This window comes from Wyeomyia smithii, chromosome 3, assembly GCF_029784165.1.
Source record: "Wyeomyia smithii strain HCP4-BCI-WySm-NY-G18 chromosome 3, ASM2978416v1, whole genome shotgun sequence".
Lineage (NCBI taxonomy): Eukaryota > Metazoa > Arthropoda > Insecta > Diptera > Culicidae > Wyeomyia > Wyeomyia smithii.
This window is the reverse complement of record NC_073696.1, coordinates 37,938,235-37,950,941: the sequence shown is the minus strand read 5'-3', so window position 1 is coordinate 37,950,941 and position 12,707 is coordinate 37,938,235.

Genomic DNA, 12,707 nt, shown 5'->3' with positions numbered 1-12,707 from the left:
ACTTACCATTCCTAGGTTGGCGGGTCCTAGGCATGGTGGCGTCGCACGCTCGCGATAATGTGGCAACTAATTGGTCAGCACTCGGGCGGAGCCAACTGCCCCCCTCGCGCTCTCTTCTCATTGCTTCTGCAAATACCTCGGCATCGAAATGCGATGTCTTCCACCCGCGGACGGTCGGAGTATTGGCTCTACCCGTCGCCTGCCGCCTCACGTTATGAACTACGCTATAGCAGACCGACTGGTGGTCACTATAGGTGTAGCCATCGTCTACCCTCCAGTTCACGATCAGTCCTGGGCTGGAGAACGTCACGTCGATGATCGACTCCGCACCATTTCTGCTGAATGTACACTTGGTTCCAGCGTTGGCTAGATCTAGGTTGAGCTTTGCCAAAGCTTCCAACAAGATCTGACCCCTCCGGTTCGTGCGGCGGCTTCCCCACTCAACAGCCCAAGCGTTGAAGTCGCCCGCCACTACTAAGGGTGTTAGTCCCGTCAGCTCCATAGATAACAAATCGACCATCTGGGTGAACCTTTCGATAGACCAACGCGGCGGAGCATAACAACTGCAGTAGAACACTCCGTCCACCTTGGCAACCGCGTATCCTTCATTTGAGGTTGACACAACCTCCTGAACCGGGATCTTGCTGGTCGTGCATATGGCCGCCGTACTGGACTTATCTGCAACCCAATTACCGTTTCCGGGAGGAATGCAGTAGGGGTCCGATACGATTGCGATGTCCGACCGCGACTCAAACGCTGCTTGGTATAGCAGCTGCTGTGCCGCATAGCAATGGTTCAGGTTCAATTGTGTCACCCTCACGCCCGTGGTTTCGTGGCCGCCTTACCGGCTGGGCACCGTGGGCCTCCCATAAAGTGCTTGGCGTCCCGTTTTCCAGTACATACCAAGCACTTGGGAGGCTCCCCGCAGTCTTTAGCTTTATGGCCAGCACCACCACAACGCCTACATAACTGGCTCCTATCGGGCCCCTTGCAGGTCCAGGACTTGTGTCCTCCCTCGAAACACCTGAAGCAAACGTCCGGCTGCTGGAGTATGCTCAGGGGACATACTGACCAGCCAACCTTAAGTTTGGCTGTCTTCAGGGCCAGAGTTGCATCGGCCGATGCAAGCCGGAAAGTGGCCACCTGGGTCCCCGCTGGACCCTTACGGAGGCGAATTACCTCAGTGGCTACTTCCACTCCGCATATCTCCTTGAGGGCCTGTGCAATATCGCACCTCTCAGTGATTTCATCCAGGTTTTTGAGCTGGAGAGTCACCTCTGAGGTGAGTGCCCGAATTTGCACATCTTTCCCGAGGACCTGCTCGGCTACCGTCTTGTAGGCAGCGCCCTTGTTTTTAGCATCCTTACGGAGCTCAAGGATCATCTCGCCGGTGCGAGAACGACGGATGGTCCGCACATCCGCTCCCAGATCCTTGAGCTGGGTTTCGCCTCTCATTTTCTTCTGAGTACTTGGACCCATCCGTCTTGAGTATGAGGGCGTCGCCCCTGCTTCGCGCCTTCTTTCCCATTTTTTGACGATTTGTCGCTTTCTCGTCGTTGCACTTGCTGTCTTTCTGGCGCTTCCTTCCTCCCACGGTAACCCAAGGGTTTCCCGTAGCTGCCACTTCGGCAGACTTTTCGGCGGACTTGGAGGCCGTCGGTGTGCTGTCTCGCGGGCTTAGCACAAGCAACCGTTTCTTGCTGTTCTCGGGGGCTTCCCCCGGAGACTGCCTTGCTCTTTTTTCGGCTGACCCGGAGGCGCAAACCGCTGCAAACGTGCAGGTGTCCGTTTGGACCGACTTCGTCGCCCTTCCGGTCACCTCCGTTGCATTCTTCTCTGCAGCCACCGCTCTTGCCTTGAGTTCGGCGTGCTCTTTCTTCGCAGCATCGACGGAGGACCGAAGCATGTAGAGAGCCTGCTTCAGGTACTTCGTCGTGTTGGTGCGACTTTTCGCAAACTCGATTATGGCATCGAGCTGCTCCGACAGCGCTACTACCTTCGGTAGCGTGTCTCGCTGTCTTCCGACCGCCTTTATCAACAGTGGACCAGCCACTGCGATGTCTTGCGTCGATCCGGTAGGCGTACTGCCTTTGCCGTCTTCGCAGGCGTCCTTTACTGCATCCATCTCCGCCTTTCTCGGCGGAGACCTCTGGATGCCTCCTCGTGCAAACGGGTTTTTCAACCCATCTGCGCCCATTTGTTGATTATTTTCAGTTGAATCCATTTTTGTTTAGTGGGTCCCCCTTCCAGCCGCTATCCTTATCCATACTGGAGTGGTCGCCTATCTGGTCCCATGGTAGTCTATGCCGAAGCAGTGAGGCCATGGCTAGGGGCGGCTGCCATAGCGCCTTATGAGCAACTATGACACCCCCGACCGGCGCAAGTCAGGAAAGGACATCTGATCCCACTCCTGCCCGGTTCCCACCGGGCAATGAATTTGGAACGTACTGGAAGGCCTGCCAGGTTTTACGGGACGGAGACCCCTGCACCGGTTGTTGTCTCGCCGTTTCAAGCCGTTGTCACACGACCTTACTAAGGGAGCTCGGCGCAGGTGCCAGCCCAGAATCGTGGTACGAAAACAAAATCCGACTCTTATCATATGACGTTGCGACCAGTTGCCGTAATTGGGAACTTACTGGTATCAATCCCAATGGGTGAATTAGTGCATTTGGGTGGTGGAAGCGGCACTATTCGCTCCGTCAGAGCTGCTTCCGGATAATGTGGCTATTGCGAGAATTCGGCGGCCCAATGCCTGAGTCTCACCACAACCTAGGCTAGCTCTCGCTGATGGTCCGGGACTGCTTGCTTGCAGTGAGCACTTCCGTGGCCTACGGTAATCGTCAAATACCGACCCGTGGTGGCATACAGCTCTGCCAAATATATATATATATATATATATATATATATATATATATATATATATATATATATATATATATATATATATATATATATATACCGCAAAATTTCCGAAATATGCTTCAAAAAATTTATTTACCCTGTAGTGCTATTTGTTTATTTGCTATTTACCCTGTAGTGCTTTTTATTCATTTGCTATTTACCCTACAGTGCTACTTATTTATTTGCTATTTACCCTGTAATGCTATTTATTAATTTGCTATTTACCCTGTAGATCGAGTTGAATATTAAGGAAAAATATAAACATGTTAGGCCAAATCAGTAAACCTTCAGTACCTAATTAAATTGAGTAAACTTTTCGGGGGGTCTAAATAAGTGATTTGAAAATAAAAAACCACTTCTCTGAAAAAAATCCGCGTGAATTCCGAAAACTGTCTAAATTTTAAAATCCGCGTAAAAGAAAAAAATCGTGTAATAAGACCGTGAATATTCTTTACACTACACTACTTATTCCCTTGTATATTTTAATTGTTCCTGCGGCCTTGTTTCACTGCCGACTACCGACTGGCAATGAATGTCCATCGTGCGAGGGATAGATCTTAAACCTAAGAGTATTAAAAACGATTTCACTTAGCTGCTCAGTTTGATTTGTTTAGGGTTAAGTCCCGGTTAGTAAAAGTTGGCACTCGAGGTGCACCATCAGAACTATCTTGCGACTATTTGCATGTTGCATAACCAGCAGCGATTGGTAGGGGAACAACGGGCAAGACGGTCACCCCAAGAAAATCATTCATTATTCTGCTCAAAACACAACATTTCAACCAACGATATCCATAATATTCGACATTGACTAGTGCTTTTCATAAAATAATGCAAACTTTTCCGTTTTAGAGTGATTTTATATTAGTTTTCACTAAAATAAAAACAGTCTCGAAAAACCACTATTTCACAACGTGCATATGAAACGGACCGGCTGTGCTGGTAAGACAGACCTATGAAAAACTGAGGCAAATTTCTTTTCTATACGGGACGACGCGCTGCGCAAAAAAGCACGTGTTTGAAGCTTACCGTCGGCTGCGCTGATGAGATCATTCACATCATTTACATGTAGTATATTTACAGCTTATAACAATGTTTTTAATGATGATTTTTGTTTCAAATGAGAGTTAATTACTTTAGGTCTCATATCGCATGCTAAGAATGCTGAAAAAATAATAATAAATGGTACTATTGTCGTTTTCTCAGACTGCCCATTTTGCTAACACAACATCTGACCGCCTTGCCCAAGAGGCAAACATTTTTTTGGATCGATGTGATTTCCAAAAAAATAATATTTTCAGTAAACTATCTTCACCCACGTGTCTCAAATATGCTCAATTATTCCAATGTCATTGAAAACTATATTTTTCTGAAGTTTTACCGAAGCAGAATAACAAATTCGACACGGCCAAAACTACATCACATTGCTTTGCTGTTGCGGGTGAGCTTATTTTGATTATTTCTCAAATAACTAACTATTGTTTCAATCTACATAATATCTCGAAACTTCCAGGATCCTGTTGGTATGTAACTGGCATAACTGGTTTGTGTTAATTTCAATGGTTTATATAGAAATGAGCAGCGGTCCATCTTGCTCGCCCTGTCCGTGTTGCCCGTTGTTCCCCTAATGGGCGCAAGCGAAATGAAGAATGCACTATGCTTAGGATGGGAATACCATCAGTAACTACTAATAGTTATCAGTGAGGAAATATATCATTAACTATTAGTAAACTTTTTCTTTTGCTGATATTGTATGCACTTTTTGAAGTAGAATACTTCTCTCAAGAAGTTCGGCTACATAGGGATGTGAAATGAAAATCTAAAACCGAAAAAAGTGAAAAATATGTCCAATTTCAAATGCTAATAAATCGGTTAGTATTCGATGGTTTTCTTTTGTTCTTGCAGCAATAGATTGAAAAATCTTCTAAGATTCTTCCCAAAAGAAGATAATTGTAATTTTATTATTCACACTATTGTACTATTGAAAATAGTCAAGCCTTGTCATGTAACCCTTGGTACCAAATCCAAAGTGTTGACTCTGCCAACAATAATAAAAGCTAACGCTGCTCAGATATACCTTTCACTCCCTTAGTACGACTCTGCAAAAAGCCCCCTAAGTGAGTGATATCACTCCAAGTCTGGCGCTTTGCGTCTTGGACGGAGGGGTCACTCACGGAGGCAAGCTTTTCTTCACAACCACGACTACTCCACTCTGTATGGGTGATATCCCTCCAAGTCTGACGCTTCGCGTCTGGGACGGAGGGGTCGCTCATACCGGTCTGCGAGCAGATGCACTTTGGCAGATTTTGCCACAAGGGTTTCGGGCCATCCTAAGTAACGACCGGGAAGTGTTGCCAAGAGAGAGAAAGACGTCAAAATGCGGGAAACCTGAGAGGGTTTATAAGGCTCAGCTAAAGCTGTGAACGCTCTTTTTACGTTGAACAAGTAGCAAAGTTAGAAGTGCGCGCGAAGTCAGTTTTATTCTAAAAGACGAAACGAAAAGCAAGGGTGTAAATCCGTGTAAATTAAGGAGAAAAGTACAAAAGGAAAAGTCAGGACATAAAAGCTAATTGCGTGAAAAAACAAAAGACACGATTTAAAAGTTAATTGTGTGAAAACCTAAAGAAAAGGTCATTTCAGTAAAAAGTTATTGTATGTAAAAGTTGATTGTGTAAAACAAAGCGATGTCTAAATCTAATCTAAATTCTATTTAAAATGAATATAGTGTACTAGCAACGAATACAAAGAAGAGAGAAGCGCTGAAGAGGGTGTTTTAAAAGTTAAAGAAAAGTCATTTATGTACAAGAAAAAGGTCATTCGTTGTTTTGCTTTCGTCTCGATTAGACGCAAATTGTTTATCTCCGTTTGAGTTCGCAAAATAACAATACACGAGTTATCGTACGGGTGTTTTTAGTCGATTAGTTCTCGTGCTGCGCAATAACAATAGACTGTTATATATCGGCAGAAACATCTGCACACTGGTAGGGGCAGGCTACCCCGCCAGTGATTCGATACGCAGCTGATATATCAGCAAGTATAATTCTCCCGCACCGCTGTTACCCCGCTAGCAGCACGGACCATCATACGATCGAGCGAGTGGAAGTCAACTACAAGTGGCATCTACAAGGTCGCGTGTAGGACACGGCCACTGTGTCTCAACACGAAGCTGGATCGTCATTGTTTGTTCTGCGGAGACGCTCGATTAATCCTACTATCAGCCGTGAGGTCGTGACTTAGACGTTCGGTGAAGTATTACCTTTAGAATTTTTACTATTATTATCAATATTATAACTATGTTATAATATTATTATTAATATTATTATTGATATTATTATTGTTATTATTAATACTATTACTATAATTATTATTATTATTATTATTACTATTGTTATTAGTATTAGTATTACTGTCTTTTTTTTTATTTGATCCATTGTAGATTGAAAAATTGTTTTTAAAATTTAACATCAACTACTTGAACCCCCCCCCATATTCGAATATTTATCGTTTGTGTGCGGTAGAGCGTAACGCTCCCGCAAAATGGACGACATGCAGGTGCAACTTTTCCTGGAGGTGGAAACAAACGGGGAAGAAATTGAAATTTCTCCCATCAGCACACCCCTACCTTCCCCTGTGCCCTCCCCTTTGCCAAGTCCTGTACCAAGAGTACCGGAAGTACGGGTAAAAGCTCACCCAGATGCCGCTGGCGGTCCCTACGTTGTTTTTTTCCGGCCCATAAAGAAGCCATTGAATATTATCCAAATTGGCAAAGACCTGGCAAAACATTTTTCGGCCGTAACCGAGATTACGAAGGTGAGGCCGAACAAACTGCGAGTTGTCGTGAGTAGCTTGAAGCAAGCAAACGAAATTGCTGGCTACGAGCTCTTCACGAGAGAGTATCGCGTGTACATCCCTGCCAAGGATGTAGAAATCGACGGTGTGGTTACCGAGGGGAATCTCACTGTCGATGACATTTTGCGTCATGGAGTTGGCTGCTTTAAAAACCCCTTGATGCAAAGTGTAAAGATACTGGATTGCAAGCAATTGCATTCAGTATCCATCGAAGAAGGGAAGAAGAAATTCCTCCCTTCGGATTCCTTCCGAGTAACATTCGCCGGATCCGCGCTGCCGAACTACGTCCGCTTGGACAGGGTTCGTCTACCTGTACGCCTGTTCGTACCGCGGGTCATGCATTGCCAAAACTGTAAGCAGTTAGGTCACACAGCCACCTACTGCTGCAACAAGGCACGCTGTAGCAAGTGCGGAGGCAATCATGCTGAGAACGCTTGCAGTGGGGATACTGAAAAGTGTCTTTATTGCGAGGGAACTCGGCATGACCTTCCGGCATGTCCCGCGTACAAACAGCGCGAGGAAAAAATTAAGCGTTCCCTTAAGGAACGATCAAAGCGCTCTTTTGCAGAAATGCTTAAGAGGGCTGAGCCACCCTCGACAGGAAACATCTTTTCCTTTTTGCCAACCGATGAGGGTACATCTGACGATCCCGTCGAAGGGTGTTCCTATGCCTTGCCAGAGGGATCTAGGAAGAGGAGAATGCTCAACTCTCCTAATCTTTCTCGTAAAGGTCGTAAGATAACCCCTAGCGGAATGACCAATAAGACAACACAAAAAGGAAGCGGTGAAGAAAAACCGAAGCAAGTACCCCCCGGTTTTAATTTCAAATCAAACCAGGAGTACCCACCGCTTCCTGGGGCACCAAAAACCCCTCGGGCACCCATTTCTCGATCAGAAGACATAAAAGAAACAGGGTTCATAAAATTCTCTGATATTGTGGACTGGATATTTAAAACATTCAACATACCAGATCCCCTTCAAAACATTCTTCTTGCCCTTCTCCCAACAGTGAAAACCTTTTTGAAGCAACTCACAGCAACTTGGCCCCTCATTTCAGCTATCGTATCTTTCGATGACTAATTCGTTGAAAGAGGTTAGGAATTTTGTCACTGTGTTACAGTGGAACTGCAGAAGTATCATCCCCAAATTTGATTTATTTTCACATTTGATAAACACATACAATTGTGATGCGTTCGCGCTTTGTGAAACTTTTCTCAATTCAAATGACCAACTTAATTTCCACGATTTTAACATCATTCGTCGAGATCGAGACTCACACGGTGGAGGGGTACTTTTAGGGATCAAAAAGTGCTATTCTTTTTTCAGAATTGACCTCCCCTCGATCTCGAATATTGAAGTTGTTGCCATTCAAACGAATATGAATGGAAAAGACCTTTGCCTTGTTTCGTTATATATTCCCCCATCCGCGCGGATTGAACAGAAGCAACTCCTTGATATAGCAGAATTGCTTCCCGCACCTTTTTTGATTTTGGGAGATTTTAACTCTCACTGTTCGCTATGGGGGTCGCTGTACGACGACAACCGATCTTCTTTAATCTGTAACTTGATCGACGACTTCAATATGACAGTTTTGAATACTGGGGAAGCGACACGCGTACCTAATCCTCCGGCACGTGAAAGCGTGCTTGACCTATCCCTCTGCTCGACATCACTAGCGTTAGATTGCCAGTGGAAAGTAATCAACGATCCCCACGGTAGTGATCATCTTCCAATCGTTATATCAATTGCTAATGGTTCAACTCCCCCGAACCCAATCAATATTTCCTACGACCTTACACGTAATATTGATTGGAAGCGTTATGAGTCTATTATAGCGGAATCTATCGAGACTCACGAGGAACTTCCTCCGGAGGAAGAATACGCGTTCTTAGCTGGCTTGATAATCGACGCCGCGACGCAAGCTCAGACGAAACCGATACCCGGGGTAACGATTAGACAACGCCCTCCCAACAAATGGTGGGACAAAGAGTGCTCTGAGCTGTACGCGCGAAGGTCCGCGGCGTATAAGGACTACCGGGAGTACGGCACTGTCAACCTACTACGAAAGTACGAGGCACTGGGCAGGCAGATGAAGAGCTTAGTAAAGGCGAAAAAACGCGGGTACTGGCGGCGGTTCGTAAACGCGTTGTCGAGGGAAACAGCGATGAGCACTCTTTGGGATACCGCCAGGCGCATGCGGAACCGTGACGTTTCGAATGAGAGTGAGGAGTATTCAGATCGCTGGATACTCGATTTTGCCAAAAAGGTCTGTCCGGACTCTGTACCGGAACAGAAAACCTTTCGCGACGCGTTTATAGTAACTACGGAAGAGCCTCCATTTTCGATGTTGGAATTTTCAATGGCTCTCCTGTCGTGCAACAATAAGGCTCCAGGGTTAGATAGAATAAAATTCAACCTGTTGAAGAATCTACCCGACTCTGCAAAAAGACGCTTGTTGGACTTGTTCAACAAGTTTCTTGAGCTAAATATTGTCCCGCATGACTGGAGGGAGGTAAAAGTCATTGCTATTCGGAAACCCGGGAAACCTGCCTCTGATCACAATTCATATAGGCCGATTGCAATGCTCTCTTGCCTCCGGAAATTAATGGAGAAAATGATCCTCTTACGGTTAGACAAATGGGTCGAAACAAACGGTTTACTTTCAGATACTCAATTTGGCTTTCGCCGGGGCAAAGGGACGAACGATTGCCTAGCGTTGCTTTCTACTGAAATTCAACTCGCATTTGCTCGAAAAGAGCAAATGGCTTCTGCGTTCTTGGATATTAAGGGGGCTTTTGACTCTGTCTCTGTAGAAGTTTTAAGCGCGAAACTTCATTCGCAGGGACTTTCACTAAATTTGAATAACTTTTTGCTCAATCTGTTGTCAGAAAAGCATATGTATTTCTCACATGGCGATTCGACAACTTCCCGAATTAGTTACATGGGCCTTCCCCAGGGCTCATGTTTAAGTCCTCTCTTATATAATTTTTACGTCAATGACATCGATGAATGTCTTGCAAATTCATGCACGCTAAGGCAACTTGCAGACGATAGCGTTGTATCCATTACTGGTAGCGAGGCTAGCGATCTGCAAGGACCATTGCAAGATACCTTAGACAATTTGTCTGAATGGGCTCTTAAGCTGGGTATCGAATTCTCTCCGGAGAAAACTGAGTTGGTCGTTTTTTCTAGGAAGCATAACCCAGCTCAGCTGCAGCTCCTACTAACGGGTAAAACGATCTCTCAGGTTTTAGTCGCTAAATATCTCGGGGTCTGGTTCGACTCTAAATGCACCTGGGCTTGTCATATTAGGTATCTGACACGAAAATGCCAACAGAGGATTAATTTTCTTCGTACGATTACCGGAACCTGGTGGGGAGCCCACCCAGGAGACCTTCTAAGGCTTTACCAAACAACGATATTGTCAGTTCTTGAGTACGGCTGTTTCTGCTTCCGCTCCGCCGCGAACACGCACATTATAAAATTAGAGAGAATACAATATCGTTGTTTGCGTATTGCCTTGGGTTGCATGCAGTCGACCCATACGATGAGTCTTGAAGTGTTAGCGGGTATTCTTCCGTTGAAACATCGTTTTTGGAATCTCTCTTACCGGTTGCTAATTCGATGCACAGTTAGGAACCCATTAGTAATTGAAAATTTCGAGAGGTTGGTCGACCTTCAATTTCAATCCAGATTTATGACTTTATATTTTGACTATATGGCTCAAGATATTAATCCTTCTTCATACGATTCCTCCAATGTCGCACTTTTAGATACTTCTAATAATGCTATATTTTTCGACACCACCATGAAACAAGACATTTCTGGTATCCCGGATCAATTGCGACCCCAAGAGATCCCTAAGATTTTTTCGAATAAGTTCAAACATGTTAGTTATGATAAAAGGTTTTACACTGACGGATCTAATCTAGATGAGTCCACTGGCTTCGGTGTTTTCCACGAAAATTTTACCGCCTCCTACAAACTCGATGCTCCTGCTTCCGTGTACGTCGCAGAACTTGCTGCTATTCAGTACTCTCTTGGAATCATCGAAACCCTACCCACAGACCACTACTTCATCTTCACAGACAGTCTCAGTGCCATTGAGGCTCTGCGATCGATGAAGCCTGTGAAGCACACCCCGTATTTCCTGGGGAAAATACGGTGGTTTTTAAGTGCTTTAACAGATAAAAATTACCGGGTTACCTTAGCGTGGGTCCCTTCTCATTGCTCGATTCCGGGTAACGAAAAGGCTGACTCTTTAGCTAAGGTGGGTGCTATTGATGGCGATATTTATGAAAGACCAATTGCTTATGATGAATTTTATAGCATTTTGCGTCAGAGAACACTCAACAGTTGGCAATCATCATGGAACTCAGATGAACTGGGACGGTGGCTACATTCCATTTTTCCTAAGGTATCGACGAAAGCATGGTTCAAGGGGTTGGATGTAGGTCGGGACTTCATTCGCGTGATGTCTAGACTTATGTCCAATCACTACACGTTAAACACGCATCTCTTTCGTATAGGGCTTGTAGACAGTAATCACTGCGTTTGTGGCGATGGCTACCATGACATCGAGCATGTTGTTTGGTCGTGTACCGAATACTGTGGTGTTAGGTCCGAGCTTATAGATTCCCTTCGGGCCCGAGGAAAACAACCGAACGTACCCGTTAGAGACATTCTGGGAAGCGGTGATCTCCAGTACATGACACAGTTATACTGCTTTCTGAAAAACGCTGACATTAAAATTTAAAATTTTCTTTGTCTATTTGTCAGATTAAGGATACAAATATGCTATGCTGAAGACACGGAAACGAAGAGCCCGCAACTATGCTTACACAAATATTTTGAACCCACAACAAACAAGAATACAATTGCTCTACCAGTTGAAAAACAAAGTTCCAAAATAGTTTTAAGTCAAAATTGTATCTCCCCTCCTCTCACCTTAAATCCCCACTAGCTCGTAGTCGGCCGCGAGAATAAAGAAAAGGCCTCCCTCTTTTCCCTGCTAACGTAGAATTAAAACGAATTGTACTTGGCTCAGTAAAACAGAAAATGTATCGTGCCGTGTCAAATAAACTAATTTAATTTAAAAAAAGGTAAAATTTCATATTAATATACTAGAACGCCTGTGTAACGTAGTTTTAAGAGAGCCTGAAATTATTGCTAATTGTCCCCGAACAGGTCCTTGGAGGGGCCTTTTTGTGTTTTGTTCTGGTTTTACCCCAGATTTTCTTCCCGACAGTGGCTTGTCGCCAGGTCGCCATTCGATTTGGCCCAATATTCCCCACCCCGCAGGAGCGGTGCTTTACAATACGCCACAGTCGTGCGGAGTGCACGCGAACGTGATCCCGCCCAGGTTAATCGGCAGAGATACCCTGATACGAGTAGCTGCCAACGCCGGTTTACCCAACCGGTGGTCCGAAGCCGGCGAGCCAAAGCAGGGGAACAGCAAGCAGAAAAAACCGTACAGCTAGGTCGACCCGCGGAAAATTGGAAAGAGTACAATGAGAGTTACACAGGCAGAAAAGCGCAAGTAAACCTAGGTTAAGAGCAATATTGTATCGAATCGGGATGAATATATTATAAGTTAAATGTATGTACGCAAGTTTTATAATCCACACTAATTTACACCCGCCACTTAGTCCGGTATTCGTAACTCGAAAGGAGTTTCCACCCCTCGTCGCTACTGATTTAACGAGAAGGTGCTCTGAACAGAAGCTTTTGAGCAAGTAATAGTTAGCAAGTACATGTTTGGCAAAGCTTTCCACCATGGTCGAGGTCCGCTAGGTGGTTCACTTTCCCTTAGTTCCTGCTCGCAAGAATAAGAGTTGCGTGGTTGGTATAGAAGCAGCTTGAGGCTTACATTCACTCCCCCATCCGTCGTATTTCCTCCCAACCCATGAGCAGCAAGGCTAACAGTCAAAACGAAAAATTCGACCTCTGATTGGTCGTTA